Here is a 22390-nt window from a genome sequence, read left to right on the forward strand (position 1 = left end):
CGAAGAGTGCATAAATAAACACAGTAATTTACCATAAAAAAACAGTAATAAAAAATGTAGAACATAAAAAAGAGCAACCACATACAGTCAACGAAAGACAACACATTACTCAAATTATTTTGTTGTATTATATATTTAAGGTAAGGCAAGTTTATTTTTCTGTTAAAAGTGCTTCCGGCTATAATGTTCTGCCGCCCGGCTGTACAGAATTCCTGGGGAGAACCCTGGTATGGGTGGTTTTGTACATTTGTCTACTGAACTATACAGAATAATCTGTGTTTATGATATAGGAAATCCAGCTAATAATAATTATAATTAGTGCTCCCCTCAATAACACACACACACACACACACACATATATATATATATATATATATATATATATATATATATATATATATATATATATATATATATATATATTAAATATATTATTTTATAAGCACAGGTTGTGGCTCTGTACCACAGATCTGTTTATGGTACAACTGTATGCTTCTACCGATCCTGGTTATTTTGATCCAGCTACTATAGCAACAATTGCTATGGCAAGAAATCTCAATTCAGGTTTACCACTGTGGTCGGCATTGCGTGCTGCATTGCCCTCTGCAAAAGATTATATTATAAATTGTAGTATTCAGCAGGTTTGTTTACATCTGAAGAAACAGAGAACTCTTTGTTGGTGGTAGGTTGCTTTTGGTCATTTCAGTGTGCAAACTGCAACCAAGAGAGTAAACCAATGTATAAGAGTAAAGAGAAAACTTGCACGAAACAGAGTTGAACAATGTTAAAATCCTTTAAAGTGATTGTAGATCGATAACAAAATAATTCTGTAAATCTTATCCATTTTGCACTTCCATTAGCTACATAGTTTTTTAAAGTAACACGTTACAGCAAGCATGTATTTTAATTTTAGTAATACGCCAGGTAAAGGGCAGTTCCAGCTTGGCTTGCCTTCCAGGAAGTCTGTTTCTGCTTTACTTCATTGTTCATTTAAGCCCAGCAGTGTCTTCTGGGTCAAAGCATGTTCCTGGCTGAAAACATGTCAGTCAATAGGCAAAGCAGCTTATTGGCAGGCCCAGACGGAATCTGCGGGGAATTTTTCCAAATTCTGCGGATCATTTTGCCTAAATTCTGCGAAAAATCTGCGGAAATTAATAATATTTGATTTTTATGTAAAAGGTTATTTTGTTTTATGAATAAAAATAATATGAAAAATACTGCAATGTACATATTTGCTGTTTATCATAATGTTGAATTCTTAAATTGTAAGATACTTAGTAAAAATAAACAAGATACTGCAAATTTTTTTTTTATTACCAGCACATGTCACATTTTAGGGTAATAATAATAATAATAATAATAATAATAATTTCCCCACACTCTAATACTACAATATTTATAGCGTTTCATAATGTTTATTTAAAAAAAAAAAGCATTTGGCTGAAACTATCAGCTAAACCCATTAAAAATATAAATCAAGTAGCTTAAAAAAATATGTTTAAATGTAAACAATGCATTTAATATTTAATTTATTATAATAGAGAATTCAGTTTAACCCCCAACCAAATAACATTCAATGTTTTCATACAGTAACTATACTAATGTGATTCATACAGTGTATGCCTGACATAATAAATGTATACTATTCGAAAAGTAGCTACTTGGAGGAATCTTTAAACACATGAAACTGGACATTAGCTGATCCATGATTTCGTGTTCTCTTAATACTAATATTAATGCTGCTGTTGGCTCGTTCACAAAACTTGAAGACAAGATTTGCTATCGATGTCTACAGTGCAAGCAGAAACAAATTTAGTAATAATAATAATAATAATAATAATAATAATAATACACTGTGTATTCTTAACTGCTTGATATTTTTTGCTTTTCTGTTGATGTGCCTCTCAGATTTCAAGTGTTCAAAAACTGTCTGCTTCCGAAGGTAATCGATCGAGTGCTGACAGAGTGTCAGGTGATTCTCATTCTGGCTTAATAGCCCCGAGGATTCTGGGGAATGTAGTCGTGTACTAACCCATGGACTATATATATATAATTTCATATGCAGGGTTCTCCCCAGGCCTTTTCAGCCGAAATCGCCTAGAAATTGTTGAGCACGATCCTGTGCACTAATTTTGGTTGAAACATATTTTTCCCTGGCATCATCCGTGTTTTACTTCCTGTTTTTGTGTGTTTTTAGCATTTGTCTCATTTTTAATAACTGCAATACTCAATACTGGTAGCTATCAGTACTGTATTTGAAATAAAATGATTGTGCGCTGATCGTGTGATCGGAAATGCAACTGTCATAGCAACGAACTCTGCCAATGCCATGGACAAGTGTAATATACACCAACATGAATCCAGATGTAGTTAATTTACATGAGTCTTTGCTGTTTTTAGGTCTGTGTAGTGCGTGATTATGCTAGTACTTGTGTTGTTACTGCTGTAGTGTGACACTGTAGACAGTGATTTATTTCGCACATCATTTGAATACATTGAATTCCGTGGGAATGCTACTTTTTGTACTTTGCGGTCTTGAGTGAATTCCGTACGTTTTCATCAAAAATCCGCGGGCGAGTATTCCGTCTGGCCCTGCTTTTTGGTTATTGACAGGAAAGAAACAAGTGGGGGTGGGGACAATTTCAACATCCAAGTGAAATTGTCCAGCACTTTCAGGTTCATCTAAAAGCATGGCTTGCAAACAGAAATGTCATTAACCTAGATATTGTCACTACTAGTACTAAAAATCATGTTTTAAAGTGAAAATACATGTTTGATAAAACACGTGTTTCTTTCAAAACGGCACACTTGAAATATAGATAATTTATATAATTAAAGGATGTTCAAAGGTATTTGTTTGATTCAGTTACTTTAATATTAATCACATAAGCAACCATGTAAAATGGCTGTTGTAAATCAACACAAGCAATACCTGTTAAAAATGTTTCTAAAAAACAATTGCTGTATATTGAATTTGTAATTCAAGACACAATCGTTTAATTTTCCACTGTGTTTTATGTTACATTTGGCTAAACACTTTCATTTTGAGTGATTACACTTGTTATATTTCAGATGATTAAACTCTATTGTGTCAGAAACAGTGCCAAGCAAATGCAGTGGAAGGTAATTTTCTTGCCCTGTGAAATCTGATCTTACTAACTCTAAGCATAAGTAGTACTTAGCCAGCTGTCCACACACACACACAGAGCATTTCTCACATTATTCTGTATACTTAATTATCAACACAAGTGCATTTCATTGTACAGCTACTGAACGTACACAGAATTAGGCGTGTAGTTGTTTTAATGTACTCTAAACAATATGCCTCATTTATCCAAGTAGCTGTTGCAGTTCTTTCTCTAATCTCCTCCTGAATTAACTTCTATCCCTGGCTTGGAGAGTGCAGGGTTCCCAGACTCCTTCACCTTTATTGAACTTTATGCATCTGTCTTTTTGGAAAATAGTTTTTTTTTTTTTTTTTTTTTTTTTTTTTTTTTAATGCATGCCCGTTTTCATTCAGACAATTGGTAGACTGAACCTACTGCCGTGCAGTTAAGAACTTGCATGCTGAAATACAGGGTAAGTCATCCCAGTTTAAATGTCAGCCTTTGCTGAAAATTCACTGTCTGCTGGATATAAGTCTAATCCCTTGAAGGGTTCAAAAGAGGTAAAATAAATAAATAAATAAAGCTGATTTGTTTTTCAATTTCCTGACCCGATAAAGTAAGAAAGTAATAACTTGAAAACCTACCATAGTGTGAGTCTTCAGTTTTCATCTATGTTTACCTATTAACCTAAATGATCATCTTATGATCTTACCACAGAGCCCACCATAATAATTACTTCACATGCTGTAGAAGGTAACCTGAGGTTTTTACATGTAAGGGCTGTGTCAAAGTGCTCTTCAGAGATTGCCATTTGTTGTTGTTGTTTTGCAGTAGCTCTTTCAAACTGAGGGGTTCAATGTTGACATGAAACACTCCTGGGTCAATCTGAGGCATTAAGTGTGGCAGCAGTGTGGAGTAGTGGTTAGGGCTCTGGACTCTTGACTGGAGGGTCATGGGATCAATCCCTGGTAGGGGACACTGCTGCTGTACCCTTGAGCAAGGTACTTTACCTAGATTGCTCCAGTAAAAACCCAACTGTATAAATGGGTAATTGTATGTAAAAAATAATGTGACATCTTGTAACAATTGTAAGTCGCCCTGGATAAGGGCATCTGCTAAGAAATAAATAATAATAATAATAATAATAATAAAGTGCACATGGCTTCTAAGCATTTATTAAGGAGCTAATGATTTAAAGCCTTTGTTACTTACATTTGACCTTTACATTTTGCTTACCATTTGACTGTTGATGAAATACATTACAAATTTTGATTCACATTGCTCAATTCACCTACCTATGATATGTGTGCTACACGGGTTGTATGCTCTTTGATTCATCAAGCCCGACCCACTTTACTCTGTACAGATCACTTATCATGACCCCCAGACACTGCGCAGCTCTCAGTGCTGTGCAAGTGGTATGCCCTGGACTGGTGGGGGCCTTAGATATTTGCTGGCGCTGGATGGGGGTGCTTTAGGCAAAGCTGCTTTTTACTTGCTGCTTTTAACTTTATGGATAACTATAAGTGTTCAGATAGTCAAATAAAACACAGGCTTAATGTAAACCACCACCATGTTAACATTTTGTCTCATTTCTTTTAACAATCTTGGCAATGCCTTTTTTCTAGATGCTTTCGTTCAAGCTAATAACACAAGAATTCTTACATGGCATTTTGCTGTAAAATAGCTTACTAATAGCATCCATTGTGAAGTTGACAAAAAAGGTTACCTAACCACAGGAGGTCACAGCCGCTGTTCTTTGGTAAGTTTCCAAGACTATTAAAATGGCTTCTCATTTAACAGTTGTTTGGCTTTTATTACTCGTGAGTCAAGTCCACATTTCACTGGATAAGCATACCTCAGATTGTTTTCTAGCCAATAGGGGACAGATTCTTCTAGTTTCAAGAGTGCAAGTATGTTGAGCAAATGCTGTTTGTCTAAGACAGGGCAGCTGAGGTTTCTTCACATAAAAGTAAAATAGTGGCATTTGTTAGCATGATCTTACGCTGTTCTGCTGAAGATGCAATTCATGCTCAGTTCATAAATTAATCCTGTATTGTGAGACTGCAACAGCAAGCAGATGCTTCTATGGAGATGTGTGTGTAATTATTTGCAAGGAATGCATTAACCATAGAGAATTCTTAAACTGCCAACATTCTTGGCTTTCCTTTTAAGCACTGCTAATAGTAAGAGTGGTTAGATGTCTAATAAATCCTGCTCTAATTATGCAGTAAGAAATGTCACTTCTGATCAAATAATAAATCATGACAAAGATACAATTTGTCTCAATTTGCATTTACTGTTTTGATTGTAACCATCTGAATATAATCCCACAATGCAATCTCGAACTGTCAGAAAGGATTCTAGCCAATATTGCTGTGGTCTAATGACTTAAGGCCTCTGAGTTTTGTTTGGGGTGAAATGTTCTTTATGTCTGTTCAACAGCTAACGTTTTTCAGCTTCTAAGACCTAATACGTATGGAGGATTAGGTGCGAAGATCTATGGAAGGGACAATGGCTGGAATTTAAACAAGTTCCCTCAACTGTAGCTTCAAGATTAGCATATTTGACACTATCTTTCACAAGATCTGTTCCTGTGTATTTAATCTGTTTTTAAGTGTAGTGTACAAAAAGGTAAACATTACAAATTCTTAACAACGACAAGGCTTACCAGAGACCTAGCTTGTATACAAGAATATTTTTAAAAATATATTTTTTAAATAACATTGTAGTAACTAGGGTTAACAATTTTCCACGATAACAGAATTCCACAGAGTGACATCCTCAACTTAAACCATCTTTTGTATGCACTGAATTTAAAATAAATACATAAAATAACTGTCTAAAAATGTTTCAAGCAGATGAATATTGCATTGGAAGTGCACATGTGTTATATTTAAGGTGATATTCCTGGCCACATCAAGACTTATTCAGAATGTAAACTTTAATGAACAGTAACAGAACATGCTTTTCAAGTGTATGTTGTTCGACTGCGGCGTTAAACAGCCTAGGCATATAAAATGGCACCATTACATCACACCACCTCTGCTAAAGTGAATTGGGTGACAAGTCAATCAGTCAGTGGTTCTAAAAGTTCGGAACCGATGACATATGGAACACTTATTAGCCAATGAAATTACTCTCTCATTCCTTGTCATTTTATAAGTATTGGTAATTTAAATTAAAAAAACAACAACAATAAATCATAGGCCCTAATTAACCCATATCTGAGTTAAGTTGTGCAAGGTGTGTGTGGAGTGCCACTCTGAACTGTGTGAGGGTTGTTCCTTGGAATGTAAACTTTGAAGCAGGGAACAAGAGTCGGAGAGAGAGAGAATCAGGGAGTGGAAAACAAATTAAAATGGAAGAGCTCAGTGAAATGTGTAAGTGTGGCATAAAAGCCAGGCTTTATTTGTCATTTCTTTACGGAGAAATATCTCAAAAAGTAAAACTGGCATTCAGTTTTTAAGTAGTTACATGGAGCAGGTTTTCAGAATACCCACAGTTCAGAATTCTAATACTGACTGCAGTGTTCACATGATTATCAGTATTGGAATTCTGATTTAGTTCTGTGTTTACATGACAGGTATTGGTATTCTCAATACTCAGTATTAGATACATACTGACCATGTGTAATGGCATTTAACCCCCATTAAAAGATAGTTCTGATTGACTTGTGTATATAGAGACATTTAACCAACTAGACTTTAATCATTATACTCACTTTCCAGTGTTTTTTTTTTTTCATAGCCCTCATCCTTTCAATCAGTCTCTTAAATATATCGCTATTTGTAAATGCTCTCATTAAGGAGTGTCATTACATTAATTTCTTAAAAAAGATTTAGTAAATGCGTAATTCCCCTCATTGCTCCAGTAGTAACCCTTATGTCTTGTCTGGCCATGGTGCTTAGTCTGTTCATAAATAACGCAAATGCTGGGAGTCAGAACCCGAGAATGCACAATGTGTGAATACCGATTCTATACCACCTGCAGATTTACATGCATTTCACCTTCAGTATTGAATTGGGTATTCCACCCTGCGGATTCCGAAACCCCCTTTGGAATTGATCTCCTGGATCAGTATTTGGAATCCAGATCGTTACTGGCCTGCCTGTAAACGTGCTCAATGCATGGTATACTAAAATGAACTGTTTCTGAAAAAAGAAAGCAGATAAATAACATACTAAATAAATTAGTGGCTGCTCTGTTTATTTGGGGAACAGATAAACTTTGGAACAGCTGAAGCGTGTACATGTTTATATATGGTGCCCTTGGCAATGTAATGTTGTCATTTTTTTATGCTCATTTGGTATGTTTTTCTTTTTTCAAAGAAAAATATGTATTGTTCAAAAGAGTATTATTTGAGTTTTGTTTGGTTTATTTAGATGTGGTCTGCACCGCTGGTATTTAATGGCAATATAAAAAGGCAATGTGGAATTGTAATACAATGTTTGAATGTCATGCATAGAGTAATAGGAATCAACTTGTCTTGAGTTTTACTGGGGGTTAAAAAGGTTCATCGCTTAATCTATTTCACTACAGTAACAATCTGTTCAAAATGGTGTCCAGTCCTCTGATTGGTTAAGTTCAAACATATGATTCAATCAATTATCCTCTTACTCGAATTACTGTCAAAACAAATGTTATTATTGCCCTCTTATTACCTATTATTAGATACATTATTTTGATAGGATCAGTTTGGTGATTTAACAGGGGAAATATTTTCCATGGTAAAAATATTTACCATGGTAAACAACACTGAGATGAAACATTTATTTTTCGAAGGGTTACTATAGTTACTTTAAGTGTCCCCGATAAACCACAAGCCATTATCATACATACCTTAAATGGTTCTTGTTGTTGATCAGTATTAGGTTTTGTTAAAGAGTATATATTGACTAGGCAAGGTAATGCTGTTAAATACTTGCCTCTATTTGTCATGTAATTATTTACTTAACATTCTGTATATTATTATTATTATTATTATTATTTATTTCTTAGCAGACACCCTTATCCAGGGCGACTTACAATTGTTACAAGATGTCACATTATACATTATTTCACATTATACAGATATCACATTATTTTTACATACAATTACCCATTTATACAGTTGGGTTTTTACTGGAGCAATCTAGGTAAAGTACCTTGCTCAAGGGTACAACAGCAGTGTCCCCCACTGGGGATTGAACCCACAACCCTCCGGTCAAGAGTCCAGAGCCCTAACCACTACTCCACACTGCTGCCCTGTATATACAATTGTTAAGAGTATTTGGTAAAGAGTTATATCTTAAACTGTATATGAACACATGATCCCTGTTGAGTTCTGTATGAAAATGAAAAATGACTGGGTAGTTTTGTGATTTTATAGACAGCAATGACATACTTTCTAGAGACAGCTTTTAAAATATTAACTCCATGTGATGGTTTTGAATATTTAACTATTGCTTCCTTGGGATAATATCATTACGCAGTTTTAGTCCAGAAGTCAAGCGTCTGGCACACACTTAGTAATGAGCAGTTTGCACATTGTCTTTCCTTTTTTATTTTTTTATTCTAAAAGTTCAGATGAAAACGGATGAGTTATAAATCATAGCAGCTATCTCTGTAGCCCATCTTGGCTTCACTGCTGACACGCTTCTCAATCAGTACCACATTTTCGCACCAGAGCCAACGCTCCACAAGCAAAGCCATGGATATCTTTCATTTGTACTCGGCAGGTTTAATGAAACTCGACGAATGTATGGAGAAGCTAGTAAAAACACAGGAAGGCAGGTCTTTCTTTGAACTGAGCTAAGCAGGCAAACATTCTCAGAATAAACATGCTCTTGCCTTCCAGAAACTGGGTACACATCTCAACCTTTTGAAATGTTTAAGCAGGTTTTTTTTTGTAAAAAGCCTTATTTTAAACGCTTTTGGATGACGCCTTCCTTTTGATTCACAGTCTACAGAAGAATCTGTTCTGTACACTCACACTCGCCTTCAAATTCCTCAAACAGTTAGTACGAGCTTGTGCAAAACTAGAAAGCTGTCCATAAAAGTAATTGCTTTTGCATTTTACTACACTTTTTTTAAATTTATTTTACAACTTTTTTCTATCCCCCCCACCAGCTGTTTGTTTAGTACCACTAAACTGGCCTTGCGGTTTTCACTGATGCCTTTTAATTCAGAGGCTTTTAAAACCAATACCCAGCTTGGAAGTAAACCTATTAAAAGTAGAGTGACCCAAGGCAAGCTGGCATCATTTTAAGAGGGTACGTGTTGCCCTGTTAGACAAACTGGAAATAAAAGTAACAATGCAGAGGTATTCCGCATTTGAATCAAGATAATACATGGTACCAAGATGCATATGGCTAATGTATTTGGAAAGAAGAAAGTTGTTGTTTCTGTTTAGACAATTGCTAGATTACTACTATCACAGGACTGCTACTAACTATTCCTGCAAAAATTGCTTTTATGACCCCTCAAGGCTGACTGTGGTGAAGTGTATCAGTGTTGTGTAAACTGAGGCGGACAATGCTTTACTTTGGGCTTCAGTTTAATCCAGCCTCTTTCCATGTCAGCATCCTGTGTAACCCCTCTGTAAACCAGAACCTGTCTAACCTGGAGTTCGGCATGATTTATTTGTCTTGCCTGCATGTGTGAAGTTGAAGAAATAGAAGACCATAAGTATGAGTCACTATACATTTGCTGGGGAAGTAGATCAAATACAACATATGATTTCTCTTACCCATTTCTGTTAAGTTTTGATGTGTTTCTTGTGTTCAGTGTTGGAATTACTTGAAAAAGAGTACTCCTCATTACCTTCTTTCTATACAACTTCACACATCAATATGTCAACACCTAACTTAAGTTTGGCAGGGAAATGTAGTTCTTGGACGATTCCAAGCGAAAATGCAGCACACCTCCTGATTTATGGCAAGACAGAATCCTATGTGAAATTAGACTTGAATTGTTAAATAATATGTAAATTACCATGCTAAGGTGCTTAATAACATTATGCAATTAACTATATATTGTGAATGTAGTGTATCTAATCTTGAAACAGACAATGTTAAACTGCATGCTTTTGAAGAAAAAACTACCACCTTGTATGTTATGTTTATATATAATAAAATCTCCTTCATCATTTCAAATAAGAGATGGTCAGAGCCACCAAGCAGACCAGTGTTTATTTAAAGCAGAACCAATATTAATTTTAAATTTGCACTGCACTGGTGATAATCTGTGTGCATCATTGTACGACCTTGGCATTTTAAATACAATGTTTATTTAAGTACCAAGATTAATTATTAAAAAAAAAACCTGGACTGAAGATCATACCTGGGGGACTGCTTTATGGCTGTTGTTTCAGTTTTTACCTCAGTCCTGTTAAGATACGGTATGTGGATGTCCCAGGTGTGATGTGGATGTCTCAGAAAACGTTCAGATTATTGTGTATTCTATAGTATAACATTAAAAACTCTTTGTCCAGCTCATACTATTTGAGGTGTTATTCAGATGAAGTGGAGTATTTAATGCAAAGGGTTAAGACTGGGCAGGGATATTGTATTTCTTAAATTTTTAAATTAAAATGTATATGAAGAGACACAAAACATGAAGTCTAAAATAATCATGTTGCACATGTATGGATGAATGAGTAATATTTAAAAGGGTTGTGTTTCATGATTTTTAAATTAAAGCCATCTATCAATGTTAGTTTGTGTACGTACTTCTACGCTTTTCAAAGAACCAGAAAGTCACTAAAAGTAATATGCATAGACGTGTAGAATATTTTATACTGGAGCACAGCTGTTTAAAATGAAAGAGATATAAATGAATTAAGAATGTATACATATGAATGGAAGTACACACTGAAATCCAATAAAAAAAAATATAACATTTAACTAAATATGATTTCACATCTGTTGCTCATATGCTAATCTTATCTGCTACATGGGACTGGCAAGTAGTTAAAATTGAGAGTCAGCTGAAATAGATTTGTTGAGGTTGACTGTCATTATTAGGCCCTTGCTTCTACTATAAGAGGGTCTTTTGTACTGCACCTGTAGCTATCATGTTGAGGTATGTTTTGTGTGGAATTTGTATCTTTGAAAAGAAGAAAGACAATTTGTCAGAAATAACATGGCTTGACATGTCTGTGTAATACTGGTTACCTTTACAGAAGGAGAAAATAAAAGCACCAGCGACCTGCCTAATTTGATCCTTGCCTCTAATCTAAGCACTAGCCCGTTTGGTAAAATGTCATTTTTTAAAAAAAATATTGAACATGGTTATCCCATGAAAAACAAATTTTGAAATATACGGTATGTCATTTTATGTATTTACTTTAGGATGATGCGTGAATAAGATGCACTGTAACAGCTGTGGAGAACCACCTTAAAATGGATCTTGTACAATAGAGCAACTTACTAGTTTTATAAATGAATGGTAAATTCAACATACAGTATTTTGTTTTCAGAGAAACAACAATGCATTGATTTCACTTTAATATTTACGTGATTGACTGTCTTGTATAGTACATGTCTATACCTTTTCTGATCATACTGGGAAATCCATAAAGCTGTTAATGGTACATTTTAAGTAGTCCCATTCAATTAATTGTGACATACTACAAATGTTTTTTTTTTTTTCTTACATGTGCAATTCAAACTACAGTGCATTAATAAACATGATATCTTTAAATCTTTTGTTGTGATAAAAAAAAATACATATGTCTGCTGTTTCAGACTGTTTTGGTTTCTTATTCAAGGCACTATGTAAATCTCAATGCTTCATTTCAATCTGATTTACATGGAAATGCTGCAAATGAAAGCCTGAACTGAAATCTCATTGTGCTCCAGGTCAGGGATTATTTTAATTTTGGAATTGCTAGATTGTCAAACAAGTACTTGAGCAGCTGCTTAACTCACATAGCATCAGGAGCTTGTATTTGTTTACAGTGCACGGTTTTAAAGGAAGGATTGTGTCTGCTAATTATAACAGTCTTCGGTTGAAATACTAATTGACCATGCATTACATAGCCTGTACCTTCATAATAAGGAGTCTATTCAGATACTGTGCGTGCAGGTCAGGGTATCTTGTGTGATTGGTTATTGAAGCTATACCGATGGCTCTACTTGTCTCATTCTGATTAAACTATACATGGGCGTTTGTTAGGAGATATTAAATTAAATGGGTCACAGTTATCTTTTTTCTTGGAATTTTGATTAAGTTAATGTGTTATTTACAGCTAGTATTCTGTGTAAAACTACTATACATTCTAAGGCAAAATTAAAAGAAACTAAGTAGAAAAACATATCGGCTAATGCCTTCTTCAGTAGTTTTACCTCAGAACTTATGATTAAGTGTTATGGAAAAGTTTCTTACAAATCTTGTTGCAACAGGTAAAAGGCAAGACCCACCAGATACAAGGCTGATAATCTGACACATGCCCACTCAATCAACAAATCCATCAATTTTGTTTTTAAAGAAAGTTCACAGAGAGAAATTGTTACAGTGGATTAAAATTCATGTTATCAGGGGGTTGGTTCTGCTAAGGCCTGGTTTTTACATAAACTAGTTCAGTGACTTTTCCGAAGAGAGGAGCTCAAGTACTTATCTTTAGGGGATTTTGTTATCGCTGCCCTGTAGGCTTAGTCAACTAGAGAGATTTCCCTGCTCCATCATCACTATCCTCCACCCCCAGATTGCAAGTGCCAAGAAGGGATAAAGTACCACAGTGACACGAGACAAAATCATATTCACAGCTAATAATTGTAAGGTAGACACTAACAAAATAATCATTCAGGCATTCCTACAGTAAGTTTACCTAAAAGAAGTGTCTAATAAATTACATTAAAATAAATATTAGTTTTATCCTTACAAAAATCTCTTAAAGCTGACAAAGATTGGGTTTAAATGAGCTGTAAATAAGAATAAAATACTGCTGAGGGGCTTCCCAAATGCTCATCCATTAAAGGCATGTAGTGCATGGTGAGTCAAACAGCTAAGAGCATGCTGGGTCAAATCCTATTGGTGCTGAGTTGACACCCAAGTCAATTTAAAGCTCACATGCAGCACTGCTTTGTCATTTCTGACCTGTGGGGTTAGGGAGGAAAGTCGTCCGGGCCTACCTGATAGTGCTTCAGTAATCCTAACGCCCCAGGAGAATGCTAACACAAATTGATGAATGCCAAGACACCCAAGTCAATAAGTAACAAAAAAAAAAGAGGAGGGTTTTGACAGCAGAAATATTTGTAATTTTATAGACTTCTTCCACAAACAATACACAACTAAGACAGTAGATTTACTATTTTTTGAGAATGGGGATTATTTCTAATGGTTGCCAGGTACTGGGTTACAAATGCATGTGTTACTTTAAAAAAGCACACTTTGATCAGCCAGTTAAGCAAAGCATTAATAAGTAAAACTTATCTATGTGTGTAAAAGGTATATGTTAAACAGGGTTTGGTATTTTTTATGATGATGACAAAATTGTTTCATGTGCTTAAAGAAACCAAAAGCATGAAATCTGCTATTAATAATAAAAAAAAGAAAGACATTTTTCTCATGACTGCTTGAAAATAGCTCCAAAAGTCAAAGAACAGTTTATTTTTTTAGGTCTGATCTAAGGGCCCTATTTTTTAGTAAGAGAATAAAACCAGCAACAATCTCGGTTGCAGGAAGGATCAGTAACATTATTGTTCCAAGTTGTGTCTTGCTCGTTTTATACAATACAACTATTTTCCTCACTAAAATTGCCTTAGCCCTTGTGCATATAAAAAATGTCCATTCTAAAAAGAAAAGCAACTGTACAGTTATTATATTAAACATTTCTATAAAAATTATGATTTTTTTTAGTTCATGAAAATCACACCCTGTATTCATAGGTTAGGTTCTTCAACTAGTGAACAAAAGTCAGTCTCAAGGTTTTTATGACTCCCAAGATTTGAAAACATGGCTGTGGAAACTCCTTTGGAAGCATTACTTCAGCACTATACTTACTACTTGGCTTACCTCAATGAAGTTCTCACCTATACTGCTTCTTAACTAGGGCATTTAAAAGCTGTATCTAAAATTACTTCTGAATTAACCATGGATAACATGCATTTTTTTTTCTTCTGAATTTAATATTTAAGACTATATATCCCTTTGAAAGTATTTTAATTCCATCAGGAAACACACTACATACTTATGTATTCTGCTAGGCCAATATGTACAGTAAATCAAGGACACCCCTGTGTTGAAAGAATAATTATACAGACATATGAAGGTTTAATTCTGGCTGGGTTGAGTCTATTGTTATTGAGAATTTAATTATAAAGACTGTAATGTTGTCTGACTAGCATCTGGATGTGACTCTTACTTTATGAAGGGTGGGTTAGAAAAAATTAAAAATAATGTGAGTAGGGTTTTTTTCCTTTCCTGAGTGCTGAGCAGTTTGTATTTGGTTCTGCAGGGTGTGTGGTCAGGTTGGAGAGGTTGGGCTCTATCCCTCAGTGCGGTTAATGCGTGTCTCAGCTGCTTCTCTTTTCATTAATCCTTTTCCCATATCTTTTAGGGGTAGGTGGCAGTGTGCCACTGTGGCTCGTTGCGTTAATCATACATTCAATGGAGAGGTGGCCCTACGTGCCACATCCTATCTGCAGCACTAAAATGCAGCATATCGTTCGTGTATTCGCCTAGTCAGCCAGCGTGCCCATGGACAAGGTCTCCGGCCAAATTCATCATCCATCATTCATTCGTCTGTCAATTGCGGATTCTCCGTTCTGAAAAATATAAGAACAAAAATGAATATATTTCTAGCAGCTGTAACCCCCATAAAGTCAATATATATATATATATATATATATATATATATATATATATATATATATATATATATATATAGAGAGAGAGAGAGAGATTTAAAGTTTTACAATTGATCTTGGAAATTGCTTAAACATAGTGGATACTGTACAAACCAAATTACCTGCATTCCATACCTGGACAATAAGTGGCATACAAGATATGAGCGTCTTTTTTTCTTTTGATGTACTTTGCTTCAGTGGTCTTTGTTTGTGCAGCAGCCTACGCATACTGTTTCAGTGATCCTGTTGAAATAACAGTAGATTTGTGCTGGCGACAGTCTGCAGCAGCTCTGTTCACTCTGTGGACTTGTTGATGGATTAAGGTTGAACCTAGTCAATCACTGTCTGTCAGTCGCCTTTGGCAGGACACTTCAGATCAAGATAGTGTAACTTCGTATGAAGGGAAATACAGATTTACCTCTATTTCAGACAAACCCCTGACTATTATTATTATTATTGTAATAATTATTATTATTACTATAGTATATATATATATTAACAATAATAATAATAGCAATAATAATAATAATAGTTGTAGTCATCAGCGTGGTAATAAAATAATTTAATCTAGCTGTCTGCCATTTATAATCTGTTTATCAGACTTTATTTTTACAAGGTAAAAATCTAATGGATTGTGAATGAACCCTTAATTGTAACTTCTAACAGCTCAAGGTAGCATTGGATGTCTTTGTGTCAATTTGCAACTAGATATTAAGGCTCAAGTGGAGAAAAGGTTAAACAAACCCTTGGCATTCCTGTTAGTATTGAAATGTCCTTGGCAGGGCCGAATTAAAGGATGTGGGGGCCCTACGCTAACCCATATTTTTGGGGCCCTATGCATATTATGGCGAATGGTGTTGTTGGCATATTGGTTAATCTAGCCCTGCGTTGGGAAGAGAGATTGTAAGCGGAGCGGAGCGAGCTAATTGTATATGGAGCACGGGAGCGGAGTGGGGTAGCTGCTGGAGCGGAGCACGGAGCGGACATTTCCGGCCCGCTTCTTCACAGCACTGAGAAGAACTGAGCACGGTTTTATTTTTCTTAGATAAATGTTTGGCCATGGAGTTTGCATAAAAGAGTTATAATAAAACGATGGTGACAAATACAGATGCAGTTACTGATCCTTGGTGGTACATTTTACTAAAGGGCAGCTTTTCAGGGTTCACTTGACACCATGCAGAGTGGTTGTGTTCCACAGGAAAGCTGCTTTCTTCCAAACACCAACACTGTAATCATTATATAGGCAAATAGATGCATGTCATACTCATTCATAGTGCTGTATAGGCCATCAGCCGACCGCTTTTTTTCACACTGCAGACTCACCATGCAGCCACCCAAGAGCTACAGCGTCGGAGGACAACGCAGCTCTCAGGCAGCTTACAGGCAAGCCCGCAGGTGCCCGGCCAGACTACAGGGGTCGCTGGTGCGCTGTGAGCCAAAGACACTCTGGCCGACCTAAACCCCCCCCCCGGGCGACACTCGGCCAATTGTGCGCCACCCCCTGAGAGCTCCCGTCCACGGTCAGCTGTGGAATAGCCTGGACTCCACACGGAACGCCTTTACCGGATGCGCCACTCGGGAGCCCCCGTTTTTTTATTATTATTATTATTATTATTATTATTATTATTATTATTATTATTATGGTACATGTATGTAGGATTTTCTTTTCAGAAAACGTTCGTATTTTTTAATATATTTGATACCTCTATAAAACTAACTGCAGAAGCCTTTAGTATACTGCCACTGCATGTAATTAATATGTAAAATGTAGAGGCCCTTGATTGCAGTATATTCCTAAATAAATATCTACTAATATGTGTGATATTTTAAAATAATATATTTATGTCTCATTTATTTTAAGGTTCTACACAATGGTCTTATAATGGGAATGGACCACCCCTCTGCAGGACAGTTATCTGTGCCAGGTTAGTACATCATTCTTTTTTCCAATACATGCTAACTTGTTTAATTTATTCTGTAACTTACCAGTAACCTCACTGACTAAAACCTGCATTATAAATGGCTAAGTAAATTCCTCTAATTCAATGGTAAGCCCGCTTCTCAACACAGCTATTATATTCCAAAACCGATTCAATTAAGATCATGTGAGATAGAGATTATATTAGCCAACGTATAGGTTATTCTATCAACTAAGTCAATAATTAAGCCGTAAGGCACGAGGGGGCATGGGTTGTGCTGGATATTGTCACTTCTTGGTGTGTTGTTAGGCAACCAACCAAGAAGTGACAATATCCAACACAAACCATGCCCTAAAGTGCCTTATTGCTTTTATAGAATAGATTTATAAACATTTAATAAAAAAAGAAAGGAGAAATCTATATAGTTTCTCTAAAGATGTATTAACATTTTGAGGTATAACCTTCCACAACAGAAAATAGTCCCTATAAACTAAAAATAATATTCAAGTAAAACATTTTCATTTTTTTTGTTTTTTTTGTTTCAGTAAAAGCAAACCTTTTTTAAAAAAAATAAAGACTTTAACTAACTATGAAAACCTTGCTTAGATGTGTTCATTTTTCTGACTTTAAATAACTATCAAAAAAAACTTGCATATATCTGTGAGGTGCCTGCCTTCCTGCATATTCTATGTAACATTGTTAGTTGCTAGGTAATTCACTCTCATTGGCTCTAGCGTATGTCAAACAGCACAACAGTTTAAGGTGCTTTGTTGGGATGAAGATTATTAAGTTTTTTTTTTTTTTCAGAAAGCCAGTCATGTAAGCGTTAACAGCCCAATGTGTTTGTTTTGTGGTATTAATTTTATTTCTCGAGTTTTTTTTCTAGCTAGTCAGTATTACATTGTGTACCTGTAAAGAGAGTAAAGTAGAAGAGACAATGAAGAAAAGCAAGAGTAGGATGGTTAAGACATCGCATGTAGTAATGTAATATACTGTAATGAACCATGGTTCCTGCAGGCAGGGCCTTCTCACAGGCAGAGGTGGGACACGAACCCGGGACCACCCACTCTGAAGCATAGCGCCGATACCGATGTACAAAAGACCCGGCTCCCTTGCAGGAGCAGATATAGGGCTTATATCTTCATTTTTAGATTGCGTCACCTACCAGACCTGACCCCTACCCACGTGCATGCTACAATACTATTGAAAAATATTAAAATATCCACAGTTAAAAATTAATGAAGTTCATTACTTCACAAAACAATGGCTCATACCAACTAAAAGGAGTAACATAAAACTGAATATCTGACAACTGGATCGGACCAAAGTTCCATTGTCTATACTTTTGAGGCATAAGCAATTAGGAAATAACACTTACTACCCACTTACTACACGGTGTTATCAGAGCAACTCTGTGCAGACCTCTTAACAGTGAGCTAAATAAAAAACAAAATAGGACCTTCGCTGCTTAGTGGTTTAAGAGAGGAGCGACTAAGTAAGCTATTGTGCTGTTAGTAGAATCCCAGTTCCAGTCACTCAGTATAACCTTACAAGCAAATACTTGTACAGACTCTTAATATTGTATTTTTGGAATGGGTCCCAAACAAAAGAGTTATACTCTAACATAGATTTTTCCGAGCCCTTGTAAAGATGTAAAGCAAAATCTGAAGGGGCCTCTCTGAAGGCACAAAAAATAAACCCATAGCTGTTCTAGCTTTACCACAGACATAATCAACATGGTGTGTCCAAAGCAAGGTATCTGATACCCAAAGAGGGTGTAGCAACTCGCTTGATTAGGAACCCCCACCCCAACTGGGACAATAACTGAACATTTTGGAAATGTTCGGTTTCAAATAATGAATTCCAAACTAATCATAAACAAGATAAATATCGTGCTGAAGAGCTACTGAAGAAAGCTGTCCCTGGATAGCAACACTTTGCCAACTCCCAATAAGGTAAAAAGAAAACCAACCCAAAAAGTGCTTCACCAAACCCATATTTAGAAAGCATTGATAAAAGGGCATTATGTGGGACTGTGTCAAAGGCTGTGGAGAGGTAAAAAATACAGCAGCTGTACCATAACCGGAATCCACATTTTCATAACAAGGACCAAGAAGTAATGGCCCAGGAGGTTGAAAAACCAAACTGCAATTTAAAAGGAAAATCTGGTTAAAAAAAGATTATTTAAAACTATTGACTCTTAAGTTGGATAATTATTGTGTAGAAAATTACATGTTCTACTTAATAGAAGTGGGTGTACATAGAACATGATGAAAACTGAAACAGACTAGATTACTCAGTTTATACCACAAATTGCAACATTTTCTGGACATATTTTAAATTTTGAATTTAATATTGTATTTTTTTTAAAGACATGTGCAATCTCTATATCAAGTTGGGAGATGCATTCAACTGATATATCATAATAAAGTGTGAGCTGACTGGCTTCTACAATAGCAGGTTGGTGCAAGATAGGGTTGGCATGGCTTGACCTACAAAGAAATCTCAATGAGAGGTATAGAAAGCCAAGCCTGTAGTAATGTGGAAGAGATAACAGCACAAAACTCAGGGACCCGCGGATGCATGGTCCAACCTGTGGTAACACACTGCTTTCTCGATTGACTATTATTGTTTATAAAACGGATAGTTAGAATGCTGCATGCTGATTGGTTCATCAGTGTTCCAAGCTGTTGTAATATCAAGCACAATGTAACGATTATGAACCACGTGCACTGCGCCACCAAAATCAAAGAAAACACCTGTCAAAATACCTGCTGTCACGGAAGATACTGAAGACATCAAGATGTCTTGTCATATCTTCCAATTTATATTAATTTGCACTACGAACCAGCTTGCTATTTTAAACAAGAGACTGTTTTGGTATTTTATTTGTAATACATATATTTTGAAATTTACCTATTTCCAATGAGAAAACGGGCGAATTTGTGTCTTTTCGTTCACATAAAGTCAGAAAAAAACAACATATGAATCCAAATTAACATGTATTTATACTAAAGTAATACAAAAATGACTACAAAAGATTTAGAAGTGAGTAGTTTTTCGAGATTTACGGTTATACTGTAAATCACTTTCACGAATCAGCCCCCAAATGTAGTCTCCCATCATGTTCTCGTTATACTGTCCTTCACTGACATCTCATCCAGAAGCCTCAAAGCCGTGCTGCTCCATAATGGTAACAAGTACCCGTCTCTTCCCCTGGCTCACTCGGTGCACCTCAAAGAGGATTACAACAGCATCAAGACCTTGCTGGATGCCTTGAAGTATGATGAGTACGGCTGGGACCCCTGGAAGGTGCTGATGCCACCACTGCACATCAAATTGGGCCTTATGAAACAATTTGTCAGAGCTCTAGATAAGGAGTCGGCAGCCTTCAAGTACCTTCAAGACTTCTTCCCTAAGCTGTCTGAGGCAAAGGTCAAAGCCGGTGTCTTCGTCGGACCACAGATAAAGAAGATCCTGGAGTGCAATGAATTCCCCAAGAAGCTCACTAGTAAGGAGAAAGCGGCTTGGAACAGCTTTGTCGCAGTGGTTCGGGGCTTCCTGGGCAATCACAAGGCCGAAAACTATGTGGAGCTGGTTGAGACTCTGGTGAAGAACTACGGCACAATGGGCTGTGGGATGTTCCTCAAAGTCCATATCCTTGATGCTCATCTTGATAAATGTAAACATGGGAGCGAACTCGGAAGAGCAAGGCGAGCTCTTCCACCAGGATATACTGGACTTTGAACGCCGCTACCAAGGACAGTATAACGAGAACATGATGGGAGACTACATTTGGGGGCTGATTCGTGAAAGTGATTTACAGTATAATCGCAAATCATGAAAAACTACTCACTTCTAAATCTTTTATAGTCATTGTTGTATTACTTTAGTATAAATACATGTTAATTTGGATTCATATGTTGTTTTTTTCTGACTTTATGTGAACGAAAAGACACAAATTCGCCCGTTTTCTCATTGGAAATAGGTAAATTTCAAAATATCACTGTCCTGGTCACAAAAGCAAAGTTTGTGGGGAATAATAGCCATTTTCTATACTTTTGAGGCATAAGCAATTAGGAAATAACACTTACTACCCAGGAACAAAAATTGTGTTACATAGTGTAATCATACCTTTGTCAGTATCCTTTCGTTGGCACAGCCTTGGGGTTATGGAATGCCCTTCCGGATTCCATTGTGTCATTGTCAAGCCTCAATGGGTTTAAATTTGCTGGTCAGCGTTGTCTGTGCTTGAGATGAACTTGTTTAAGTTGTAATGAAATTGTGTAATTATGTGCTGAACATACAGCATTCACATGTGTAACCTGTGATGTGTGCTACACTGACATTACCTTGACTTTGATTAACCTATGTGTTCTGCAGATGCTACATAGTCGGAGTGTTGCTTATTTGAAATACAGCATAATCAGCTGTACATATTAAGACACTTAAAGACACTGAATTATTGATGAACTTAACTCAACATGTGAAACATAAGGTGCTGGAAAGTTGTAAAATATCACTATTCGATTATATAATAAGCCCAGTAGGCTACTTCCTGTGGCACCTCCATGTAATCTAGATTATACTCTTATCTGTCTGTATAGGATAGGATCCTTACACCCTACGCCCTGTACATGATTGTTTGTTTATTTTTAGAACGGGGTACCCCTCTGTCCCTGTGCAATTTATTATTTTGTATTTGTTTTTTTATATTATTATTATTATTATTATTATTATTATTATTAGTGTTTTTATTGTTATGAGTTGTTATTGTTTGACAAGGATGAGCGAGGTGCCGTCCACCATGGGAATGCGTGACTGTCAGCTAGTAATTGATAGTAATATTGAATTAGCTGGCAGTCACGCATAATAATTCCACCTGTGCAGAGGGGTAATGAGAGAATAATGAGACAATTAATAGCCAGTTAACCCCTCGGCCATGATATAAAAGACCTGCTGCTTTGGCTGCAGGGGTGGGTGTTCAGAGGAGAGAGAGAGAGAGAGAGAGAGAGAGAGAGAGAGAGAGAGAGAGAGAGAGAGAGAGAGAGAGAGAGAGAGAGAGAGAAAGAGAGAGAGAAATCAACAGTGATTAAAAAACCCTATAGGAACAGTGAAGGCGTTTGCCCAGCCTGACCTGTAGTAAGTTTTGTGTTCGATATTTGTTTTTGTTTGAGTATTTATTTTGCTCTGTGAGCACAGTGTTTTTGTTCAAATACTTTATTTATTTTTGTGTTTAAATAAACGGCGCCGCAGTGTCTTTTTGCACCTGCAGTACTGCCTGTGTTTTCCTTTCTTTGCCCCTGCAGTACTGCCTGTGTTTTCCTTTCTTTGCCCCTGCAGTACTGCCTGTGTTTTCCTTTCTTTGCCCCTGCAGTACTGCCTGTGTTTTCCTTTCTTTGCCCCTGCAGTACTGCCTGTGTTTTCCTTTCTTTGCCCCTGCAGTACTGCCTGTGTTTTCCTTTCTTTGCCCCTGCAGTACTGCCTGTGTTTTCCTTTCTTTGCACCTGCAGTACTGCCTGTGTTTTCCTTT

At 36.3% G+C, this 22390-nt stretch overlaps 1 pseudogene; it reads left to right on the top strand.

Moving 5' to 3' along the window:
• Positions 1-22390, top strand: part of LOC117399255 (succinate--hydroxymethylglutarate CoA-transferase-like) — a 168553-nt pseudogene that overhangs the window by 111497 nt on the left and 34666 nt on the right.

The sequence above is a fragment of the Acipenser ruthenus genome, chromosome 4 (genome assembly GCF_902713425.1).
Source record: "Acipenser ruthenus chromosome 4, fAciRut3.2 maternal haplotype, whole genome shotgun sequence".
In the NCBI taxonomy this organism is placed as follows: Eukaryota; Metazoa; Chordata; class Actinopteri; order Acipenseriformes; family Acipenseridae; genus Acipenser; species Acipenser ruthenus.